Below are 9,212 nucleotides of genomic sequence, written 5' to 3' on the forward strand. Positions count from 1 at the left end.
AAAAGTCTAAATGCGCTCTAACGACTATCACCTCGTAGTTTGCTCAAACTCCAACCAACATCGGGAAGGTGGCGGCCTCGGCTTTATCAAATGACGCGTATTTGTCCAATAGAGAGTTTGACGGTAGCGCTGTCCAAACTCCATGTGATTTCACATACAGACTCCCATCTTCTTTACTTCTATCCAACGAATGTCTAATCATCCACCACCAATATACACGTGTACGTTCGGATGAAATAGTCGGCGGCAATCCAACGCATCGGAGCTGGAAGGCCGTTCATGGACGACAGGCTGTTGAGTGGGGACAGGGACAGGGACAGGTCGAAATCAGTTAGAAGTGGCCTACATCCGGTGGTGGAGTAATGGAAGAGAATCCTTGTTGTGGTTTTGGCACTACCTATATATTATAGCAAAGGAGTAGTCTACCTAGGCGGAGGAATGGTCCATTTTTTGTCACCGGCCGGAAAATCATTTGGCTCCAGCCGCCAGCGATCCTTTCGCCCTCCGCCACCCTCCCCTAGCTCCGCCACCCTCCCCTGGCAATCCTGACATTCCCTGACAAAAAATCTGATCGCAACTGGAGGGCCTGACATCCCCTAACAGATTGGGGACGAGCTGGAATTGTAGCCGCGGAGAGTTATTGCCAGTTCCAATTCGAATTGAGGGAATGGTCACCCGCGGGTTGCTCACTCACCTTCCTCGGCACCTCCCGCTCTGCAATTCCTCCGCTCTGCGATTCTGCTCTGCAGCTCGCCACCCAGGTACTCTTCGATGACACCTCCGACTTTGTTAACCACTGATTGAGACATGCACCAGACTGTTTGCCCGTTGCTTCAACATGATGCATCACCTTGGAATGAGATACATATGCTAGCTCAGTTTGTGATCCAATGCTTGCGTAAATTGAAATAACTTGTGATTTCCTTTATGAAAAGAAGATGGTAGCCCAAGCTTTTGTGTTAAAGGAAGTCCTACTTTCCTGTGTTTTAAATTTCGACCTAGAAATAATCATCTTTTAATCATCTTGAGACCTGTAAACCTTGGTGGACAGCAGTTTCAAGCTTGTAAATCCAAACATACGCTTCTGTTGGTAAGGAATTCTCACATCCTCTACAGGTTCGTATATCCTGAAAGGGGCAACAATAGATTTTTTTAAGATATTTTTATGCCCGGGACCTGCACCTGGGGTCAATTACTAACCAGCACAAGCATGTCATTTCATGTCACTGGCATGACATAGAATCCTGGTAAAACCATATTAACTACCCCTTCCACCCACCAAGAAAGTCGCACCCACCAAGAAAGCCGCACTAGATAATATAATAGAAACTGATACTACATCCCTGAAATAGTTGGAAACATCCTCCTCCATGAAGGTGCTTTCAGTAGGAAATGTCATGTAAATTTGACGGGATCCAGAGCTGACAGCACTCAAATAGTAGGGATCTCGTTCATTTGGCCTATAAGTTGTGACCCTGTTAGCATCCTCTGCTAAAACAATGGCACGCTGAGCATGAGGCCTATCAATGAGGCTTACTGTATTCTTCAAGCGTGCTATTAGATTTGTCAAGTTGTATCCTGCTTTCCCATGCCTCTGGCTCTCAGTCAAGTATCCCTCGACTTGCAGGGTTTTCCCAAATCTCTTGTAATAAAGTTGAGGTAGGGAAGCAATGGAAACATGGGCCCATCTTCCTCTCAATAATTCTTGAAGTTCTAACTCTAATCTCTACAATGATTCCATAGAGAAAGCTTCTTCGAAGTGGGGCTCCAAGGGAATTGAACTTGATACATTGTCAGAGCGTGAATCACTGTGACTAAAACAACAACTGGAGCCATGCTTGCAATATCCCCTAGCAAAATACAGGCATGGTTTCCAAGAAACTGGCTCACAGCTTACAGAAACGTCTGTCATGGAATAAGATTGCCTATGATTCAATCCTGTCTTCCTTCCATTCAAGAAAGAAAGCATCTCTGTATATACATGACTATCATTTGGTAGGCTGTAGGAATCAAGATTCTCAGTGGGATATAAGAGATGATCTTGGAGCTGACAATCATCCCTGAGGTTCAGTAACTGGTCAGGATAGTCTGAAAATTTGTGATCACTGGGTAAGCTTTGTTGGCGGCTCAAATTGATAAAGTCGATGTGCTCATCAGTTACAAAATGGTTTGGATTCAATACTTCATGATGGACGAACAATGTTGAATCCTGCTGTTGCTCATGTGGAATGTGAGTCCCCCCATGAAAGCCATTGGGTGCTGGAGAAGAGAATGAGTGAGACAACAAATTAGAAAACTGAGTGTAGCGCAGAGGTGACTGAAGAGGGGACGGAGATGATAAACCAAGCTCTGTCTTGGCCTTGGAAATCATGGACTGTAAGAGTGTATTAGGCCCAAATGCCAAGCGAATCATTTCTTGATCTCCCAGGTCTTGAAGAAGCAAATACCCAATGATCTTGGACACATTCTCTGGTTCTATGCTCTGAATCCTTGTGAACACAATCCTTGTTGCTTCATATGTATCCATTTTGCCTTCTACAACTGGAAACATCAAATCCATAATGTACACTGCAACACAATATATTACGATTACATTACATTACATTTCCTACAACTAACTTAACTTCTGAAAAAACCACACAATGCATTTTCAAAAGCTCACCGTAAGGCCACTCAACCTAACTAATCTGGTCTAACAATCCTTCTCCATGAAATTCATAGAAACACACAGAAATTGAAACTCTCTGCTATCAAATACTGGGAACAAAGAAACTGAATCAGTAAAGCTTCCAACCATTGAAACTTGGTAATGGGCAAAACAATTTTATAAGAAGCCTCAAGGGTTCAAAAATAAGAATGTTGGGAAATGATGATGCTGTACAGGATGGTATTTATGACACACCATAATACACTATAATTCTCCCCCCTTTAGTGTAATGGTACCTTTGTGAGGGGACTAATATACAGAAATGTTTGAGAATAATGAAGCAATATGTTCACTGTGATCTGAATTAATCTATTCACACATCCCAAAATAAGGGAATCTGTACTTACTATCAACAGACACACCAAAGAATGATGTGAATTAGTCTATGATCAGAATTATTCCTATTCACACATCCAAAAATAAGGGAACTGCATACAATATTCACTTCCTTGAGTGAGGACAAACCAACACCGCAAACACAAGTGAAGTTCACTCCAAAATTGCACTGAAATGACTTGTGATTACATAATTATATACATGAAATAATCTCCTTGGATGAAGTTTTGACTAAGCTAACCTGTGATATAAAGGACTTATTTTCATGTTCTCTCTGTAGCTAGAGAGGCAGGGGATGTTCATTAACTACTCCTTTGGATTTGCGACATTACTAATTTGAGTCTGTGGCTGTAAGGTTAATGCATTTCTCTATTTTCTGCCTATGGCCTATTTATGAGATACAATTCTATGTGTATTCAAGTAATAATATCTGACCTCTGACCTCTGACCTTTGTTCTATGTCTTGTACAAAGATCTCTGTCTTCAGTGTAGCTTGCACAACAATTAGTGGGCAATGGAATAACAAGATGTACCTTTGTTGTTCAGTATGCCAATCAGGTCTTTGAGTTTTAGTTTTTGTGTTCAATGCAATTCTGAGTGCAACTTCTCTACGATCACCTCTATACTCACCATTCTTCTGAAGGCATGTGAAGTTGGTGTTGTTTGTAGAAACTAGAAATGGCAATATCAAAGCCTCCATTCTAGATTGGTCCACTGCTTGGCTGCTTGCTTGCAATGCTAATTGAGTAGACAGAGCTGTATTTAACAGAGGCACTCCATATTTGTTATGAAGTTGAGTTTATCTTCTGCCCTGAGGATCATAGCCTTTGAGATTTGTGGGTTTATGTTGAGTGAATTCTAGAAGCAGTTTCCAAGTATTCTTGGAGATATTATGTTGGGAATGTTCCTGTACAAGTCACAACACTAATGAAGCAATTGAAATTTTCCAGCCAATACCAATCTCCAGGCTTCTATAGTTGTGTTTAGAGCAAGGTTATTTTGTCTAGTTGAACCTTCTATCAACCACATGCAGAAGGTTCAATTGGAACACACTGTGTAAATGATACGAAGCATAGACCAAGATTCAACCTAGACCATGCCCTTAATGCCATTCTTGAATAGAAAGCTAATGCTCCACTACTATGTTGGGAATCTTCTTCCAATTACCAAGTGGATGCTTATTGAACACTGGCTGGTATTTGTGATCCGGCAGACTGTTTGCCTGTTGCTTCAACACAATGCATCACCTTGGAATGAGAAACATATGCTAGCTCAGTTTGTGATCCAATGCTTGCGTAAATTGGAATAACTTGTGATTTCCTTTGTGAAAAGAAGATGGTAGCCCAAGCTTTTGACAAATTGCATGACAAGATGTGATTGTTATGCAAATTAGAGTACATCATGTGTTAAAGGAAGTCCTACTTTCCTGTGTTTTAAATTTCGACCTAGAAACAATCATCTTTTAATCAAAACCCTTGCAAACGAGTCAGGGGACCTGTAAACCTTGGTGGATAGCAGTTTCAGGCTTGTAAAGGATGAAAATTTCTTCAGCTCCTTGAATACCTTATGTACACACTCTGGCTGTCGCTTAAAAATAAGAATGTTGGGAAATGATGATGCTGTACAGGATGGTATTTATGACACACCATAATACACTATAATTCTCCCCCCTTTAGTGTAATGGTACCTTTGTGAGGGGACTAATATATAGAAATGTTTGAGAATAATGAAGCAATATGTTCACTGTGATCTGAATTAATCTATTCACACATCCCAAAATAAGGGAATTTGTACTTACTATCAACAGACACACCAAAGAATGATGTGAATTAGTCTATGATCAGAATTAGTCCTATTCACACATCCAAAAATAAGGGAATTGCATACAATATTCACTTCCTTGAGTATCATTTATTTTAAAACTCATAGATGTATTTGGGTCCTATAATGAGCATTTCATCTATATAAAGTGGTGATTGCTAAATGTGTTTTTTGCGGAATAGTTGCCAGTATTGAAAGTGTTGCAGTGTAAATGAACACAAATTATCTGCTTTTTTTAATTATATATGATTGAAAAACATGTTGAGTATTAGGAAATAGATAATTGTCTACTTGTTTAACATGAATTTATTGTTATTTATTTTTCAGGTTTTTGAAGTGTAAAAAATGGTGCAAAAGTGGCATTTATGCAATAAAGTGTCTTGCTTTCAAAATCCAGGTCGAGCAGTTATTAAAAATTCGTCCTTTACAATATGGCAACAAATCATTTATTTCATGGAAAGAGAGAAGTGCCCCGAATGACGACAAACAATGAGGCATATTACACTGCCCTTGTTGAAGGGTTAAAAGAGGCAAAACAACATGATGTCAATGATATTGAAGTCTTCAATGACACTGCTTCATTGTGCACTATGACATTTTTATCTAACTTCTTCGGAAAATGAGGAACTGATGTGATTCATCTTAATGCAAAAATTTATAAGATTCGACAAACCCCTGTTCAGCATTGAAATTGATGATAGCATTCCATGTTATTAATTATCAATGTGTCTAATATTTTGACCCACATCTATGTAGATTTATATCATAAAAACTTTATAATCATGATTATTTAGGGATTTCATTAAGACCAAAACTTAAATGGAAGATAACACTCATCTTTTGCATGAATGTTGAACATTCCAAAGTGCTACTCATGGGCAATTTTCTTTCCATAGGTAGGCATTTGATGTGAAAAAACATTCCCTTAGTGAACAATGAATTGACATTGATTAAATTGACTCGCTAGTTTACTTTCTTGTAGAGATATCACAAAATTGGTAATATTGTAAGACATGAATTAACCAAGTTAAACAACAAGGAACACAAATGTTGGTCAATTTATTGGTTTAAATCCTACACACTTAATTACCAATTTCAGGGTGTAGACTTGCAGGATGCAAGCACTGTATATGCAGAGTTTAGGGCATTAGTGGCTTTATAACTTATGCTACAAACCAATGACAAAAAACAATTTGAGAACAAATGCGACAAACACTTTTTCACTGGACATGAACTCAAAGAAACAATTTTGTCAGGGATGGTGTTTCACTCAGCGTTAACTATGAGTGTTGCTATCTCATTTACAAATGGAGCCCCTAGTTCAATTTTTCAATGAGGCTTAGCAATCTATAGTTATTATAAAAAAAAGGAACATTTGTTCAAAGGATTTAAATCCAAAGAATGGTTGTTCATTGTAAACAAGTAATTGTAGATGCAAGGGATAAGAAATCAATGAGATATATGATCACCACGACATCAATGTATAATAGATAAGCACAAAGAATAGATAAGCTAGGTTATCATGGCGTCGTCAGGTGGCCCTTTATCATATGATAAGTATATTTATGTTTTCCCATTGTTATGTTGTTATAAAAATACCTTTTTCATAATCTGTTCATGGACATAATCTGTTCTCTTAAAGTTCATGAAACTTTGTGCTTTGACATGGAATGTTGGGTTGTTTCAGAAGGCTCTAGGTACATTGAGAACATGGGTGCCTGCAAAATTTGAGGAAAGTTTGAGCCTTCATCAGTGCAATATTAAAAATATGGGTGCCTGATGAGCATCGAGGAATGTTTGAGCCCTCATCAATGCAAAAGTAAAAGATCAATTATATGCCACTACTCTCCTGAAGTTTCATGAAATTTTGAACTTTGACATGGAATGTCGAGTTAATTCACATGGCTCTGTAATTGTTCAACAAATTGAATTGTTGGTTCTTTTTACTGCAATGTTTATGTCTTTTCTCACGTAATTGTTCTAATACTGTCGACTAAGCTATAACAATGTTGTATACACACCACAATTTGGGAATGAATTAGTGTTTTGGACATCAATCTAAATTGTTCTTCAAATATATTCTCAAATGTTAGATCTGTTATATGATCAAAACAAATCTAATTTTATTTACGGTGTTCATATTTAAGAAAGAAGCTCTTGGGTTCATAGCATCTTGACGTGCAATTTTCTGAACCTGTTGCTTTTGAACCAAGTCAACCTGAAACATGCATTCTTAGTTATTCTAATGCTTCAATTATGAACTCTGTTACCAACTGCACAACCAACTTTTCCATGAGTTCTAAAAACATGAAGCAAACAAGACACAAATCAAACCCCTTATTTGGAATTGAAGCCTGATTTGGTATTTTTGAAGAAGATTACAAACTTGCCCATGCCCAAGTCTGATACCACTTGAAAGCTTGGTATTGCATATTCAAGTGTCAATGTTTGATACATTGGATGCTTGTGTGAATTTATTATCTTTCCATCATGGATCTGCATATCATATCTTTGTTTAGATGGACATAATGAATCACTTCTAGAGGCTATAGTTTCTTTTTTCTCCTTGTACACAAATAAACCCTTACATCCATACCAACCAATACATTATGCATCCTGTCCATACTCTATAACCTTCAATGGTTACATAAATACAAGTTTGTAGTTTTATAAAGTACACAAATAAAAAATATATCCATACAAACCAGCACATTCTGTCCCCTTTGCATAAGAAAGCATGGTGTTGTCCATGCTTTTGATGCCTTCTTCCTGTCATTTGTGTTGTAGATGATCCATCCTCTTGTCAATTAATGACTTGAACCACTTACTTGACATTGCTTCATTGTGCACTATGACATTTTTATCTAACTTCTTTGGAAAATGAGGAACTGATGTGATTCATCTTAATGCAAAAATTTATAAGATTCGACAAACCCCTGTTCAACATTGAAATTGATGATAGCATTCCATGTTATTAATTACCAATGTGTCTAATATTTTGACCCACATCTATGTAGATTTATATCATAAAAACTTTATAATCATGATTATTTAGGGATTGCATTAAGACCAGACCTTAAATGGAAGATAACACTCATCTTTTGCATGAATGTTGAACATTCCGAAGTGCTACTCATGGGAAATTTTCTTTCCATAGGTAGGCATTTGATGTGAAAAAAACATTCCCTTAGTGAGCAATGAATTGACATTGATTAAATTGACTCGCTAGTTTACTTTCTTGTAGAGATATCACAAAATTGGTAATATTGTAAGACATGAATTAACCAAGTTAAACAACAAGGAACACAAATGTTGGTCAATTTATTGGTTTAAATCCTACACACTTAATTACCAATTTCGGGGTGTAGACTTGCAGGATACAAGCACTGTATATGCAGAGTTTAGGGCATTAGTGGCTTTCTAACTTATGCTACAAACCAATGACAAAAAACAATTTGAGAACAAATGCGACAAACACTTGTTCACTGGACATGAACTCAAAGAAACAATTTTGTCAGGGATGGTGTTTCACTCAGCGTTAATTATGAGTGTTGCTATCTCATTTACAAATGGAGCCCCTAGTTCAAATTTTCAACGAGGCCTAGCAAACTATAGTTATTATAAAAAAAGGAACATTTGTTCAAAGGATTTAAATCCAAAGAATGGTTGTTCATTGTAAACAAGTAATTGTAGATGCAAGGGATAAGATATTAAACTGTTTGAACTTAAAATGTTTGAACTTTGCAATGATTTCCAATTGTAAGGAAACACAGAAATGTCAAAAGCTTAGATGTATCATGAAAATTGACAGATGTCTTATTAATGACTTTGATTCTATTAATTTTTTGGTCCTGAGTAATTCTTTTTTCCTCCAAATTTGCTAAAATGCTCAATGCACGTCATAGAGTGTACTATCATTTACCTCAAACGAGGACTTAAAACACAAACAAAAGCAATTTAGTTTGAAATAACAGTTTTTCACCAAAAATTATTATAGAAGATATTGCTATGCTTTATACAAAATGCAATTCTAATATCTTGCATTTTCCATCTTCATTGGGAAGCCCAATATATACAGATAGTCAAACTAATCTTTTAGAAGTTGTACATAAAATGATATTAGAATTGTTGATCACCATAGGAAGTTGAAAATTAGGCTGGCACAAACAATGGAGTCATTTCATGTTTAGATCAGTTTTCATCTTCAAAATGTAGCTGCCGCAGCGCTTACTTCAGTCAATGTATGGCATGACTCATGTTATGAGTCACTCTTGAAATGTCAAAGTATTTTGGAACGTAAAATCAATAATTAATGAGCACTACCGGTCAGTAACAGTCAGCATGTTTT

The 9,212-nt window shown here is 37.1% G+C and overlaps 1 pseudogene; it reads right to left on the reverse strand.

The window, feature by feature from the left end:
- Window positions 1-1,015: 1,015 nt before the first annotated feature.
- LOC149266736 (zinc finger CCCH domain-containing protein 18 pseudogene) lies at window positions 1,016-2,801 on the reverse strand (annotated as a pseudogene).
- Between the last annotated feature and the right edge of the window lie 6,411 nt (window positions 2,802-9,212).

Source organism: Pinus tabuliformis, chromosome 6 (genome assembly GCF_031772625.1).
Source record: "Pinus tabuliformis cultivar Carrire ecotype Pingquan chromosome 6, CPIR1, whole genome shotgun sequence".
NCBI classification, from domain to species: domain Eukaryota; kingdom Viridiplantae; phylum Streptophyta; class Pinopsida; order Pinales; family Pinaceae; genus Pinus; species Pinus tabuliformis.